Source organism: Eubalaena glacialis, chromosome 14 (assembly GCF_028564815.1).
Source record: "Eubalaena glacialis isolate mEubGla1 chromosome 14, mEubGla1.1.hap2.+ XY, whole genome shotgun sequence".
NCBI classification, from domain to species: Eukaryota; Metazoa; Chordata; class Mammalia; order Artiodactyla; family Balaenidae; genus Eubalaena; species Eubalaena glacialis.
In genome coordinates, this window is record NC_083729.1 from 80,965,964 (window position 1) to 80,983,199 (window position 17,236).

Consider the following 17,236-nt stretch of genomic DNA (forward strand, 5'->3'; position numbering starts at 1 on the left):
TGAGGATGGAGGAGAAGCTATATTTAAAGAGATAATGGCTGTGCATTTTCCAAAATAGATAAAAGGCAAAAATCTACAGAAACAAGGAGGATAGCATACACCAAGCAGGGTAAGCAAAAACAAATCTATACCTATACATATTTTAGTGAAACTGTAGAACACCAAAGGCAAAGAGAACATGTTATTAGCAGCCAGAAAGAGAAGACAGATCCTCTCCAGAGAAATGACAATTATTCAGACAGCTGATAACAGAAACCAGAAGATATGCGAACTTCCCTGGTGGTCCAGTGGTTAAGACTACACGCTCCCAACGCAAGGGGCCCAGGTTCGATCCCTGGTCAGGGAACTAGATCCTGCATGCCACAGTGAAGACCCTGCATGCCGCAACAAAGATTAATGTTATTTATTTATTTTTAAATAAATAATAAATATTTATTTATTTTTAAATAAATATTTATTTAAAAAAGAAAGAAACCAGAAGATACAGAATAACATCTTTAAAGAGTTGAGGGTAACACATGTCAACATAGATTTCTGTGTCCTGAAAGTATACTATCTTTCAAGAACTAAAGCAAAATAGAACATTTCTCTACAGGTAAAAATTGAAGGAGTATATGGCCAAGAGAATTTCACTAAAAGAACATCTGTATGATTTACTTCAGCAAAAAAGGAAACGTCTTTAAAGAAACGCAAGAAAAGATGGTGAGCATAGAAAGTGATTGACTTTTAGGTAAATCCAAACAAATATTTCCTTATAAAATAATAAGACTAGGGACAAGGATACTAGTTCATAGCTTTTTCAATTTCATCACTGGAGAAAAGAGATCATGGAGCTGTATTTATTTTCTGTCAACCACCACCTCCTACACCAGAATGTATGCTTCATGAGAATAGTGTCTCTGTCTGGTTTGTTCACTGCTTATGTCCAGTGCCCAGAACAGTGCCTGGCACATAGAAGGACTCAATAAACATGGATCAACTAGATGAACTAATGTGTTGTTTGATGGCAAATTCATCCTCACTATTCTAGTAACTGTATCCTGTCAATTAAGGTGTCCCACCGCCCTCCCAGCCCAGGAGTCAATCAGAAATTTTTCCCTGAATTTTGAATCTTATGCAGAGTGACACAGATACCATACCTGGCTGCAGCTCCCTCCTCCCAATGATGGGGTCCAGAGGAGACCTGCTGCTGTGACCTTCAGAGCTAATATGATTCCCTCCCCAACAAGACACAGTTTTTCAGGTTTCCTTTGATTCTGTGAGTTACTGCATACCCTCCTAATAAATTCTTTTTTTGCCTAAGTTAGCTGGAATGTCTTGTGTATCACCAAGAAGTCCTCAGAGGATGCAGTGCTGTTGAGGAGAAGCCTGCTGACCATCTGATTTTCCTTCCTTAGTAGGTATTATCCTTGGATTTCTAGAGTTTTACCAGAATGTCCGTGTATAGGTCTTTTTCTTTTCCCCCAAAATCCTGCTTAGCATTGGGTGGGTCCTTTCCATCTGAAGATTATCAATATCAATAAATTAATTGTTGGGACTTCCCTGGTGGCGCAATGATTAAGAATCTGCCTGCCAATGCAGGGGACATGGGTTCGAGCCCTGGTCCAGGAAGATCCCACATGCCACGGAGCAACTAAGCCTAGAGCTCACAAGCCACAACTACTGAGCCCGCATGCCACAACTACTGAAGCCCACGTGCCTAGAGCCAGTGCTCCCCCACAAGAGAAGCCATCGCAATGAGAAGCCTGTGCACCGCAACAAAGAGTAGACCCCGCTCACCGCAACTAGAGAAAAGCCTGTGCACAACAACGAAGACACAGCGCAGCCAAAAATTAATTAATTAATTAATTAATTTTAAAAACTAAAATAAAAAAGAAATAACGAAATGAGAGATGATGAAAACTAAAAAGAGTCCAGTCTTTTTCTAACCTCTGGAAACATTTCTTCTATTAGTTTATCTTCTTCTGTTTTCTCCTTCTATTTTAAACCTTTGGTTGCCATTGTGTGTGGGAATCTCCTTTTCCAGTCTCCTTTTCTACCTTGTTAATACTGTACAGTGGAAAGAAAATGTGTTTTCTATATTTATGTCATACCTTTATGGAATTCTCTTACTGTGTCTCTGTACTGCAGCCTGCATATGGATCTTGTAAACTTGGAAATCTAGTCCTGCCATTCCTCTGCTTAAAACCCTTCAATGGCTTCCCAGTGTTCACAGAGCAGTGTTCAAAATCCTCCTCCTGGCTGCCAGTGTTGTATGAGATCCACCTGTCTCTCTGGCCCTCCTCCCTCTGCTTTCCCACTCTCCACTCACACAAGACACTTGGGCCCCACTGATCTTCCCTCTGTACCTTCTCACCTTGGCACCTTACCCATACTCTATCTTTTGTCTGGAATGCCTTCTCCTTATCCATTTGGCCAGCCCAGTCACCCATGTTCTTCAATGACTGCCCAGACCTTGAGCTATTCCCTTGTATCTATCACAAAATATTTCCTTCATGGAATTATAGTTATTTATGCAATTATTTGTTTAATGACTATTTTTATTAATGACTATGGCAAGGCTAGAGGTTTTATTTTGGGTACAAGATGATTATTGTTGGTAAAAGAATTATAGTAGAGGGCTTCCCTGGTGGTGCAGTGGTTAAGAATCCGCTCGCCAGTGCAGGGGACATGGGTTCAAGCCCTGGTCTGGGAAGATCCCACATGCTGCAGAGCAACTAAGCCCGTGCGCCACAACTACTGAGCCTGCGCTCTAGAGCCCTCGAGCCACAACTACTGAAGCCCGCGCACCTAGAGCCCGTGCTCTGCAACAAGAGAAGCCACCACAATGAGAAGCCCACGCACCGCAATGAAGAGTATCCCCCGCTCGCCACAACTAGAGAAAGCCCGCGTGCAGCAACGAAGACCCAATGCAGCCAAAAAAATGAATAAATAAAATAAATAAATTTATTTTTAAAAAAAAGAAGAAGAATTATAGTAGAGATCTTTAATGAAGAGACAAGGCTCAGAGAAGTTCGGTCAAGACAACAAAGACCAAAGCGGATCCAGAATTCCCACCTGCCTTGGAATAGGGGATTATTACCATTGCCTGTTACCATTTCTCTTCAGTGCTCCAAGCTGCTTGTTACAGGGCCTAAGGGATCTATCCCATAAATAATGATACCTGCCTCATTGTTGTAGGGACTGAATAAATACATGTAAAGCACTTCTAAAACAGTGCCTAGCATATAGTAAGCAGTGTACCAGCTGTTATTGAAGGCCCTGGGAACCCTGTACTTTTGCCCTTGGGTCTTGTTTGTCTTAATACTGGAGAGGCTGGGTAGCTGATAAAGACAAGTGTCTGGAAGGACATCCCATGATATCCAGAAGGAGCCTCATTTTTGAATCTGCCCTACACTCAAGGGCCGGGAGGAATCCATCTTCGCCCCACTGACAACCTCCCTCAGGACAATGATACAAATGAGGGCAATTCTCTTTTGGATTTAAATTTAAATTGTAGTAACTTGGTTTTGGATAGACAAAACAGTTATATGTTTCCAAGTTCAAAAGTACAAAAGGCTCTGCATTGAAGTCTCCCTCCCACTCCTTCCCCAGCCCCCCAACTCACCTCTCCAAGGTTTACGTAATTACCAGCTCCTTTTGTCCCTACCAGGGATATGTTATGCATTTTTAAACAAAGCACACCCATTCTTCCTCCTCCCCATCACCTGATACTAAATCATATACACTTGTCTGCTTGCTGTCTCCTCTTTCCTGTTGTTGTCTGCTGCCTTTTAACATTTTTTACTCATTTAGTGATGTTTCAAGGGAGTAAAGATAAATCTTCATTCGACCATCTTTTTTTTTTTTTTGCCGTACTGCACGGCTTGTGGGATCTTAGTTCCCTGACCAGGGATTGAACCCAGGCCCTCGGCAGTGAGTGCATGGAGTCCTAACCACTGGACTGCCAGGGACTTCCCTCAACCATCATGTTTAACTGGAACCTGAATGAGATTTTTTTCTCATTTCTTTTTGTACCATTCGTGGGTGGTGTAAAAGGAGGATATGAATTTATATGCTTTTATCTTCTATCTAGCCACTTAAGACTGGCAAACATAAGAAATATTTATATGTCCCCCACTGTTGGTGAGGGGATATAAGCACTTACATAGATACCTTTAGGGAAAAATTTGTCATAGTTTTTTAAAATTCAAATGAAAAATATGGGGCTCTATTTGCAGCATTGACCTTGATTGACCATCCTTTCTTCATTTACATCTACTTTCCTTGGCTTCTGGGACACATCAATCTCCTTGTCTTCCTCTCTGCTCATTCGTTCTTCTGTGTCTTTTTGGTGGAGTCATCCTCTTCTATCAGTAAGTCACTGAAACCCTGATGGTCCTCAAGGCAGCTTTGATACCCTCTTTTCTCCTCATTTCACATTCTACCTGCTAAGTCGTTTCATCCACAGCTACTGCCTCAGTTAATATTTCATTAACTTAGGAAAATTCACGAACATTATTGCTTCAATTATTTCTTCTGTTTCTTTCTCCTTTTCTTTCTGGTATTCCCACTACACGTAAGTCACACCTTTTGTCATTGTTGCATAGTTCTTGGATAATCTGTTCTGTCATTTTCTTCCTTTTTTCTTTTTTGCATTGCAGTTTTGAAAGTTTCTATCAACATATCTTCAAGCTCACTGATTCTTTACTTGGCTGTGTCCAGTTTACTTATGAGCCTATCAGAAGCATTCTACATTTCTGTTAAAGTGTTTTTGATTTCTAACATTTCCTTTTTTTTTTTTTTAATAAATTTATTTATTTTATATATTTATTTTTAGCTGCACTGGGTCTTTGTTGCTGCACGCGGGCTTTCTCTAGTTGCGGCGAGCGGGGGCTACTCTTCGTTGCGGTGCGCGGGCTTCTCATTGCGGTGGCTTCTCTTGTTGCAGAGCACGGGTTCTAAGCACATGGGCTTCAGTAGTTGTGGCACGTGGGCTCAGTAGTTGTGGCTCGCGGGCTCTAGAGCGCAGACTCAGTAGTTGTGGCGCACGGGCTTAGTTGCTCCGCGGCATGTGGGATCTTCCCGGACCAGGGCTCGAACCTGTGTCCCCTGCATTGGCAGGCAGATTCTTAACCACTGCGCCACCAGGGAAGCCCCCTAGCATTTCCTTTTGATTCCTTCTTAGAGGTCCCATCTGTCTGCTTGTATCATCCATCTCTTCTTGCATGGTGTCCACTCTTTCCATTAAAGCCCTTAGCATATTAATCATAGTTATTTTAAAGTCCTGGTCTGATAATTCCAACATCCTTGCCATCAGCCTGGTTCTGATGTTTGTTTTGTTCAAACTGTGTTTTTTGCCTGTTAGCATGCCTTGTAAGTTTTTTTCTTGAAAGCCACATATGATGAATCTGGTTAAAAGAACTGAGGATATGCCTTTAGTGTGTTTATGTTTATTTGGCTAGGAGTTAGGCTGTATTTACTGTTTGCTGTAGCTATATGCGTCAGGGGATAACATTTCCTCCAGAGTCCTCATTTTTGCATCCCTTATTGTCTTTGGGTTTCCCTAGAGACTCTGTCTTGAAATAGAGTCTGAGCCTTACTGTTCATTTAGCTATAATCCACTGTTATTATACAGGAGCCAGATCGATATGGTGGTAAGGTGGGGATAGGTGAAGTGTTTTATAGTTTATAATTCAATTTTGGTCTATTAGTGAGCCTGTGCTCCTGGTCTGTGACCTGCACAAGTGCTTCTCTGCTGTTTTGTTTGTTTCTTTAGGTGAGATACGAAGTCTAGAGGGGGCTGGAGTTGGGTATTTCCCTTCTCCCAAGTCAGTTAGGCTCTGATAAAATACATAGGGCAGGGGCTTCCCTGGTGGCGCAGTGGTTAAGAATCCGCCTGCCAATGCAGGTTACACGGGTTTGAGCCCTGGTCCGGGAAGATCCCACATGCCGCGGAGCAACTAAGCCCGTGCGCCACAACTACTGAGCCCGTGTGCCACAACTTCTGAGCCTGCACTCTAGAGCCCGCACTCTAGAGCCCGTGAGCCACAACTACTGAAGCTCGTCTGCCACAACTACTGAAGCCTGCGGGCCTAGAGCCTGTGCTCTGCAACAAGAGAAGCCATCGCAATAAGAAGCCCTCGCACCGCAATGAAGAGTAGCTCCCGCTCGCCGCAACTAGAGAAAGCCCGCTCACAGCAGCGGAAGACCCAACGCAGCCAGTAAATAACTAACTAACTAACTAAATAAATAAATAAAATAAATCTAAAAAAAAAAAAACCTAGGGCAGGATGTCATTATGGGGAACAGAATGATCTGGCTTATTTCAAAATGGTTACTTTCCCTCTCCCCCTGTCAGCAGCACGAGAGGACTTTTTTTTCCAACCTGTACTCTGAGAACCTGAAAGAGTTCTTGGAGGTAAAACTCAGCAAAGTGTGGGGACTCCAGAAGTTTTAACTCTCAAGCTTGTCCACACTGATCCTCCAGCAATTTGTCAATTACATTTTAGGTTTTTCTACCAGTACTGGCTCCAGTGGCAAGAGTAAACTTTGCTCCTGGTAAACTGTGATTCTTGGTGTTCATCTCTCTTTTCAGTTTTGGAGGCATCAGTTCTCTGATGAATCTAAGAAAAGTTGTTGACTTTCAGTTTGCTCAGCTTTTTCTTAGTGTGAGCATGGAAGTGATAACTTTCAAGCTCTTTGCATGTCAGAAGCCAGAAGTCCCTTAATTAATAGTTCCACACCAGTGACTCATAATTTAAATTTCCAGCCTAGGCTTCTCCTGTGAGCTCCAGAATCATCTGTGCTCCTACCTGAATGACTGAGGCACCTCAACTCAATGTATTTGAGACCAGATTTATGACACACATGCACCAAATAACAACTGATCTTCTTTCAATTTTCCTCATCTCTGAAACCCTTACCAGCCAGTTTCCCAGGCTACAGACCTAAAACTCATCCTTGATACCTTTCTCCCTTACATCTCTATATCCAATGCCTCACCAAGTCTTGTTGATTTTATTGGGTGGGCCAAAAGTTTCGTTCGGTTTCTTCCGTAAGATGGCTCTAGTAGCACTTAGTTGTCTTTAACTTCATTTGAAACAATTTTGTTAGACTGTATGTGACAACTGTCATATCAGCATGCATCTAAAAAAAGACATCAAAATTGGTGAATTTTTGTGTAGCCATTTTAATATTGAAGACGGTAGAAAAAAAAGCAACATTTTCTGCAAATTATGCTTTAGTATTTCAAGAAAGGTAAAAATGCAACCGAAACATGAAAAAAGATTTGTGCAGTGTATGGAGAAGTTGCTGTGACTGATTGAACATGTCAAAAGTGTTGCGAAGTTTCACGCTGGAGATTTCTCCCTGGACGATGATCCACGGTCGGGTAGACCAGTTGAAGTTGATAGTGGTCAAATCGAGACATTGAGAATGATCAATATTATACCTCGTGGGAGATAGACAACATATTCAAAATATCCAAATCAAGCGCTGAAAATCATTTGCACCAGCTTGGTTATGTTCATCGCTTTGATGTTTGGGTTCCACGTAAGTTAAGTGGAAAAAAACCCGTCTTGACTGTATTTCCACCACGAGTATCTACTGAAACGTAATGAAAACGTTCCTTTTTTGAAACAAATTGTGACGGGGAATGAAAAGTGGATACTGTACAATAATGTGGAATGGGAGAGATCGTGGGGCAAGTGTAATACACCACCACCAACCACACCAAAGGCCGGTCTTCATGCAAAGAAGGTGATGTTGTGTATATGGTCGGATTGGAAGCTCTATTATGAGCTCCTTCTAGAAAACCAAACGATTAATTCCAACAAGTACTGCTCCCAATTAGACCAACTGAAAGCAGCACTTGACGAAAAGTGTCCAGAATTAGTCAACAGAAAATGCATAATCTTCCATCAGGATAACGCAAGACTGCATGTTTCTTTGATGACCAGGCAGAAACTGTTACAGCTTGGCTGGGAAGTTCTGATTCATCTGCTGTATTCACCAGACATTGCACCTTCGGATTTCCATTTATTTAGGTCTTTACAAAATTCTCTTAATGGAAAAAATTTCAATTTCCTGGAAGACTGTAAAAGGCACCTGGAACAGTTCTTTGCTCAAAAAGGTAAAAAAGTCTTGGGAAGATGGAATTATGAAGTTGCCTGTAAAATGGCAGAAGGTAGTGGAACAAGAGGGTGAATACGTGGTTCAATAAAGTTCTCGGTGAAAATGAAAAACGTGTCTTTTGTTTTTACTTAAAAACCGAAGGCACTTTTTGGCCCACCCAATACTTCCCTGATACCTTTCACAAGAATCCATATGTCTTTCTCTATTGTCACGATCGTGGTCCAAGTCACTTGCTTGAACTGCAATGACATCCTACTCTTGTCCGCTTCACTTCTGAAGACCCCTTACCTCAAACAACCCTTCAAAATGCAAATCTGATTATGTCCCACCATACTGCTCCGTGCACCCGCCCAGCCCTGTTCAGCCCCTCCAGCACGCTGGGTCCTCTTGGCCGCAGAGACTTTGTAAGTTCTGCTCCCTCGTCTGGAATGTACTTTCCTTCCTCTCACCTGGTCCACTCCTGCCCACTTTCTCAGATCTCCATTCAAGCCTCATGCCCTCAGGAAAACCTTTCCTGGTGCCCCAGGCTCGATTACTGACCTTCGTTTTATGCTCACAGAACTCCACCCTGCCCCTTCACAGCACTCAGGCCACTTTGTAATTACATATTCATTAGCAAGATTATTTCCTCTCCCACTAGACTATGAAATCCAAGAGAGAAGGGAACAAGTCTATTATACTCACCATTGTATCTCCAGCCCACGGCACAGGGCTTGGCACAAAGTAGCTGCTAAGAAATATTTATTAAATGACTAAATTAAATCTCTCATCCACATTCTGATAACCTCTCAGATTTACACAGCTAGGCTGGTCCTCCCTCCTAATCAATCTACAGACTCCAGCTCCTGCTGGAAAGTTCCTCCAGGGGGACGCTCAGACAGCCTCCCCTCTTCTGGAGTGTCCTGATCTGGTGAATGGCACCACCTTTCACCCCACGACCTCGGGCAGAACCCCGATGTCATCTTGGAGTTCTCCTTCTCCCTCGACCACCAGTTTCCGGAAATCACAAAGTCTGCCCCTTCCTGTATCCTACTTGTCCCTCAAACCTCCCATTGTTTTCTTCCTCATTATCCCAACCCTATTTCAGATTCCCATCACTTCTTGCTTGCTACAGTAGCTTCCAGAGAGGTCTCTCTAAGAAGATCTTGTCCTTCCAAAAGACTGTCCACAAAGAAGTCGCTTTGAAATACAAATCTGATTCATTTCTGTTCTCTTCTATTCTACGGAGGCAGGTTTTCACCCACTCCACTGCCCTGCCTGCCTAAAACTCTGCTGTATGTGACCTGCCTCTGAGGGCAGCTTCTTTCAGTTCCCATAAGAACCATGGCTTCTGGTTTCCAGACCTCCATTCTGCTTCCACAGCCCCCTCCTGCCCACACGTGTTCCCTCCTTCCCTTCCCTCTTCACCTCACCAGCTCCCACTCAGGTCAGGGGTGGGGCCTCTCCCAGAAATTCCCACAGCACCCCACATTTCTCCCATCAAAGCACTTTGACCCTGCTCTTACCCTTTCTTTGCTTCTCCTCCTCCCCTAGAATGAAAGCGCCATCCTTATAGGGACCTTGATTTTAGCCAGGTCTCTGAGTAGGTATAGAAAGTGGTTAGTAAAAATTGCTGAGCAAATGAAGGGTCACTACATTTGGGAGCATCAGGATGAATTGTGATGCTGCCCTTTTGGAGGAATCTGAGCACGTAAGATGCTGGAAAGGAAGATCATTGCCTCACAAGTGCCAGTCCCACTACTACTTGGGCAATGGCAATAATCCTATTATTAAGACTGTATGTTCTCCGTAGTTCCTGAATCAAGAAATTGGATACAGCAGGACATCCGGCACACAGCCTGGAAATGCAGTAGAAGGGGCTGGGATTCTGTGGCTGACATTGCTATGCTGTGTGGCAGCCAGCATCGGCTGCCCGGAAGTTAATCCCATTGAAGGAAGGTTTTTTAAAATCTTTGCTGAAGCAGCAATTCCTTGGCACTTACCACCAGTACGCAAAGAAAGGTGCAGTGTAACAGCTGCTACAGGTGGTTTTTTTTTTTTCCTTTCCCAGACCTAGTAAAGGGGGAGAACTTGAAAGTCTTCTAGCTGAAATGAGTGCTGGGAGGCAGCTGATGGGTTGATGATCAAAGACTCCAGGTGTTTGGCTGAGACTTACGTCTCCAGGAGAACACAGCGGAGGTATGAACGCAGAAAGGGGGAAGTGATGTGTGGGAGAGGGGGACGGCTGAGTGCTAAATCCAGGCTAAACATAGCAAAAATTCCTGGGGTTTTTCCCACTTAAAACTGGAGGAGAAAGAGAAATTTTCTACTGTACGGACTGAGTGATGCCACAGGCAGGCAAATGAGGTGCATCATCAATGAAAGTCTTGGAGAAAGGGATGCTCTGTGCCTCAGTTTCCCCACACAGGGAGGAGGGAAAATGTACTTTTCTTTTAAGATCAATAAGATAATTATTTCACTTTAAAATAGGAGGAGGGACTTCCTTAGTGGTCCAGTGGTTGACTCCACGCTTCCACTGCAGGGGGCTTGGGTTCGATCCCTGGGGAACTAAGATCCCACATGCCACGTGGCACAGCCAAAAAATAAAAATAAAAAAAAATAAGTGAAATAGGAGGAGACAGACATGAATGGGGTTTAGTTAAGGTGGGAAGAACAATTTATAAAGGGCTTCCGAGGGGACTTGGTGGAAATGGGAAGGGTTACGATGCTCAAGGGACAGCTGCTCTGGAGATGGACCTCTGAGTGGAAGCCTGAAAAGATCTGGGGAGGGACTTCCCTGGTGGTCCAGTGGTTAAGATTCCACGCTTCCACTGCAGGGGTTCGATCCCTGGTCAGGGAACTAAGATTCCGCGTGCTGCGCAGCGCAGCCAAAAAAAAAAGAAAGAAAGAAAGAAAAAAGATCTGGGGAATTGAGCTCTCATGGTAGAGGGAGTAACTGCAAAGACCCTAAAACAGAAGAGTTTGGAATGCTTGAGGGGCTGCAAAGCAGTAAGTGTCTGGAGCCAAGTAGAGGGGGGGTTACATGGGTAAGGGCGGGAGCTAGTTCATGCAGGGCACAAAAGAACTTTGGAGTTTGCTAGTAATAGAAGTTATGAAAAGGTTCTAAGCAGGAAAGCAGAATCATCATATCTGTTGTTTAAAAGATTACTCTGGGTTCCAAATGGAGAATGAGCTCGGAAAGGTAGGGATGGATGCAACGTGCACAGCAGGAAGTCCAGAGGCGGGGCTGGGAGGCCTCCAGGCGGGAGGTGTGGTGATGGCAGAGGAACCAGTGAGAAGTCTGGGCTGCAGACTAATTTTGGATTCTGGAGCCAACAGTCCTCGTTTCGGGCTTGGAGGTGGGGTGCGAGGGAAACAGGAAGCAAAATAAGAGTTAGTAGGTGTTTGGTACATTTATGTATTAACCCTCTCAACAGTCCTGTGAAGGAGATACCGCTATTATCCATTTTATCCGGAAGACAGAGGTCCACCCAGGGAGTTTGTACAACGGGGCCACGCTCGCAGTGCCTGTGGGTCAGCCCAGGTGGGGGCAGTTGGAGGTGAGCAGTGATGTGATAGGGTGAGTTGGCATCATCTTTGGGGCTGAGAGGGAAGAGGTCCTTGTGCTTGGTAATGCTCTGCCTGCTGATCCCAACCTGGAGCAGAGGCATCCCTGCATTGTGGTTTGCTTAATGCCTTTCAAGAGAGTAAACTGGGGAGGAGGGGACCCCAGCATGCTTGCAGCCTTGAACCTCCTTTTGTTTGTTTGTTTGTATTGTTTTGGTTTTTTAGCCACATCTCGGCTTGCGGGATCTTAGTTCCGTGACCAGGGATCGAACCTGCATCCCCTGCAGTGGAAGCGCGGAGTCTTAACCACTGGACAGCCAGGGAAGTCCCTTGAGCCTCCTTTCAAGTGCGGTGGAGTTGGGGCCGAGAGTCTTGATGCTGATGCTGGCATGGCTGGAAAGCGCCCAGGGCTGGAAGGGCAAAGGTGTAGGGGAACTGACTGTAGTCGTGCACCAAGGCCTGAGGCCTCAAAGGGAACTCCCCTTGACCGCTTGACTATGGTTGCTCTGTCCCTTCTGTCAGTCCAGAAGCACCACGGTTTTGAATAAGGCCCTGGTATTGTCTCCTCCCAGCAGAAGCACAGGGGAGACACGGGGTGAAGGAGACAGTGTTAGGGGTGCAGCTTCTCAGCCCAGGACAGGGAAACTGCCCGCTGCTCTTCCCAGAGGTGAAGTCATTCTGTCTCCCTTGGAGGAGGCCGGCAGCTGCGTGAGGGAAGCTCAGTCCCTCCCTGTGGATCTTCCCTACCCTATGTACATCTGTCCTAGGCCCTACCATGCTTGCTAAGGATCTGAGTGGGTCTAGTCATCTTAGTACCCTCAATGCCTAGCACAGGGCCTGATGCCCAAAGGGATTTGCTGAGTCAGTGGATAAATTTCCAAATTTATTTTCAAAGTCCAAGGTTCCAAATCAGCATCTCCAACATCTGGCTTCCCTCGGCCGCTTCAGAGCCTGAGATCTGGGCCTCTGATCTGGCTGCTGGCTGATCCTGTAAAGGAGGACATATCAAGGAAAAGTGACTTCTCTCTGCTTACCTTCCTGTGTCCCTGAAAAGGAGCCCTGGACACAAAAACCAACCTCAAGGAGTTTACAAATGAAGTGCCTGAAGAGAAGAAGTGGGTGGGTGGCAGGGCAGGAGCCTGGGTTCTAAGCCCAAATCTGCAACCAGCAAGCTGTGTGGCCTTGGGCAAGTCACTTAACCTGTTTCTCATCTTCAAAATGGAGAGGCATTATAGTAGGTTAAGGGCAGGTAGGCTGTGACATCAGATGGCCTGATTTTGAATCTCAGTTCAACTACTTACCTGCAGCAACCACTTAGATTTTTTTTTGACCTTGGCTTAGTTATACAAACTTCCTGGGTCTCAGTATTCTCATTGGTGAAATGAGTAACAGTATCCACTTCATAGAGTTGCTATTTTAAATTTAATATATACATTTTAGGACTGTGCTTGGCACCCAATAAGAGAGTTATTATTATTGTAATGTTTACCTTTTTTAAAATGATAAAGGACTGTTCTCCAGGCCTCCCAGGGTTTTGGCGATGATCCCCCAACATCATGAATAAAAAGGTAGGGAGGAATTCAGTAGGTATCAGGTCTTTTTTGACCTTTTTTTGTTTTCAAACCTGACAGGAAATTCCTTCTTCTTCCAGCGGTGCCAGCCACCCAGCCACAAGCACAGCTGACTGCTTTCCATGACAAAAGGCAAGGCCACAGGCCCCCAGGTCTCTACCCCAGAAACCAGCAAATCCCTGCCTCAGGAAACCACCACGGATTTCTTTTTCATGAAAAACCTCAAGGTTTTATCTACTAGAGCAGCTCAAGAAGATTAAAAAACAGTTAGATCCTGAAGATTTAGCCTCTTTCCAAGTTCTAGTAAGTCTCAGAGAGGCAGAGAAGCACAGTGTGGGAGTTTCCTCTGAAGTTCAGTGATGTTCCTTCTTCCGGGGTGGGGTGGGGGGGATGGGGGCACCAAAGCTTGGCCCATTTTGCCTGGAGAGTCCTGGGGAGCTGGGGGAGGAGTTAGGGGGACAAAGGTGCACAGTTTTCAAAGCCTCTGGGCTCCCCGGCTGCCTTTTCCCAGTAAACTCAAGAAGGAGATGAAGGATGTAAAAGTATCAAGAAGGAAACCTGAAACCTGCTTATTAGTTTTTCAAATTCTCCTTTACCCCTGTCTTATTCTAAAAGGTACACCAGGTCCTAGAAGGTCGAAAGGCAGCTGCTTTAAGTTATACATGTGCCCAAAGGTCCTCAGCCTGGCCTGCAACTTGACACCAGGCCCTAGACTCTGGGAGAACCCCAGAGAAAGAAGGGTGCTAAACTACATGGGGATGGAGGGGGACGTCTATTCATCTGTATTGTCCCGAACAACGGAAAGTGAAATCTAGCTCAGGTCCAGAATTCCTGACCTGGTTCCCAGGCAGAAAATGTCACAGATGCAGGAAATGGGTGTCAATTGGAGTGCCTGTGCAGACTTTGACCTGGAAACATCACAGGCACAGGCAGCTTCGTCTCTTTCCCTTTAATCCCAGGCCCAGCGGGAGGCAGTTCCCGGATGGAGACCTGCCCTGGGCACAGCTTCTTTGGTCCCTGGCTCGGCTCGGGGACTGAGCCACCCTGCTGCCCTTTGCGGTTGTTTGGGAGATCAGAAGTGGATTCTTCTCTTCGCCTTTGTTCTCATAAATGCCATCGTTCTGGCATTTCACAGCTATCAAACACCCAGATCTAGATGCTTCCAAATACAGGTTAATCACATTCTTTTAATGTATCTTTCTTTCCAAGAAATCCTTAAGTCTGTTCTCCGCACCACCATCCCTATCAAATAATAATAACCCAGATAGTTTAATTTTGTTTGGTCAGAATTATTCCCAGCCGAGGTCTCTATTAATAGAAATAGATGCCAAGAAGGAAGCTACCATAAGCATCTATGACAAGCAACTAAAATATGGCAGGAGTCTACCTCCAATGCGACTGGCAAACAGGTAGATCTCAGTTCTGAGAAATGCCACAATCGCTGGGCTGCTTCTGATCACAACTCATTGAAGAGAAAAGCCGTTTCATAGGACAGAAACTGTCCTGTACCAGAGCCCAGAGGCCTCATTCATTCAGGGCTCCTCTGCTAGCCCTAGAGCCTAGGACTTGGTGTGGGGTAGTGAGGGGGCTCCGTTTCCTCATTGGCAAATTGTGGGTGTTGGTCTAGATCAGTGGTTCTCAACCAGGTCTAATTTTGCCCCCCAGGGGACATTTGTCAATGTCTAGAGAAACTTTTGGTTGTCACACATGGCCAGGTCCTGGGGTGGGGGGGGGGGCGGGGAGGAGGAGGAGTGCTTCTGGTATCTAATGGGTAGAGACTAGAGATGCTACTAAACATTCTGTGATGTACAGGGCAACCTCTACAATGGGTTATCCCTCTCCAAATATCTATAGTGCTGATGAAACCCTAGGCTAGAAACCTTATCTTTCAGGTTTCTTCTAGTTGGGGCCAAGTTCAAGTTTCCTAGCAATTTCCTTGGAAACGATGGGCTGCCCATGGCCCCCTTGAGGACCACAACACCCAAAGCCAGAGCTGCCCCTGAGGAGTGCTGCCAGCTGGTGGGGGCCTTACAGCACCATTTCTTTCTGGAACACAAATTGTCTGGTGCACTGAAACTTAGTTTAATCTAAATGACAGAACTGTTACTCTGTTAAAAATAAATAAAATGCTCATATGCCTAGAGATCCTCCAGAACTGTTTCATTCCAACCCTTTAGGATGCGTGTAGGTGGAACAAATCCAATTAAAAAAAAAAAAAAAATCAATCGATCGCTCTCTCAACACACAAAAATCCCTGTAGCAGCCTCCATGCCACGCCACTTATAGCTCTATTCCTTTAGGAGAAAGAAGTTAAAGACAGAAAAACAGTAGTGCCTAAAAAGTAGCGATAAGTCATCCCACTTACAGTTTATTTCATGTGATTTCCAGCATGCAGTGTGCTTTTCTGGGGAAAACATTTTTGTCCCAGTTCACATTATAAATTAATTTACAAATATAGAATTGTGTTAGAAACAGTATTTATAAAAGTCCATACAATTTTTCACATAGAAAAATATCCATAGAAAGTGTTTTTTTGTACACACAATATGGCGGTAGGTAGTCTCTTTGGTTGTCTTCCTGCATAATATTTAAAAAGTAATGGTGATGCTATTTATACCGCAATAGACTATTTTAAAAAAATAATTTTCTGTATGTATATTTCAAAATTCAAATTTAACAGTAATGCTGTGAGAGTCTCAAAAAAGAATACACAGGGAAAAGTTAAAAATTTTTTACAATGAATCTGTGTTCCTTTTTCTAAAAAAATTAAAATCCCAAACCAGCAACGCTCCCATCAAAGACCAAACAACATGGTACAAAAGCAATTCATAGGACATTATCTTCATCTTAATGCATCGCTATTCCAATAAAATCACCAACTATCTGCATGTTAATTCACACTTTTTGGATAAGTTCAAACAGTGGCTGCATGTCTGCCATGTACAGACATTCTGTTGGGCACCAGGAGGGTGACCATAAAAAACTATTCAAAGGAAGATACCTCTTGAGAAGTAGAAGGGAATGTTAAAAATAAATTACATAAAAAAATTTTTTTGACCACAAATGTCTTTATTTTAAAAACTTATAAAAATTCCATTTAAAAACTACTTTTAATAAAATTCGAAAACTTTGTTTCAAAGATGAAAAATCCAGGACATATGCTAAAAGGGATAGGATGCCAATTAATTAGGATGGTCACCCCAGACCTCAGAAATATGGCAGCAGAAGTAAGGCAGAGCTGGTGTCCATCCTCACTGCTCAGAATGTCTCAAGTGATACTGATTTCAACCAGAATCTTTGGTCAGAGGAAACCTAGCTCATTCCTACTCTTTAGACACCACGTCTGCCTAGGCACGTTGGTGCCTTTGTTTTTCAGGAACTAGAACACAAAGCTTATAAGCACTGACTCTGGAGACAGACCGCCTTAAAACTGGATCCTGGTGAGAGTTCCCTGGTGGCCTAGTGGTTAGGATTTGGCGCTTTCACTGCCGTGGCCTGGGTTCAATCCCTGGTCGGGGAACAGAGGTACTGCAAGCCACACAGCAAGGCCAAAAAACAAAAACAACAACAAAACAAAACAAAAAAACCCTGAAAAACAAAATATACACACACACACACAAAAACCTCAAAAACTGGATCCTGGGTCCATGACTTACTATCTGTATGGCCCTCGGGCAAGTTAACTAACATCTTGGCAGTTCACTGCCCTCATACAGAAAATGAGGGGAAGTAACAATACCTCTCTCCCAAGGTTGTTGTGAGGATTAAATGAGCTAATATATGTCAAGTATCTAGAACAGTGCCTGGCACACAGGGTGTGCTTGGGCAGTTCTATTGCTATTAGTATCTGCCATGTACCTGACACTGAGCATAAACAGGTGATTTGTGAGCTGCGTAGAGCTCAAGGATTTGTGGCGCTTCCTAGCACAGTCTTCGAAAAACTCTCAATAGCCACAAAGAAGACAAATGGAGGTTTCCTATAAAAATCCAGGTCTCTGGGCTGC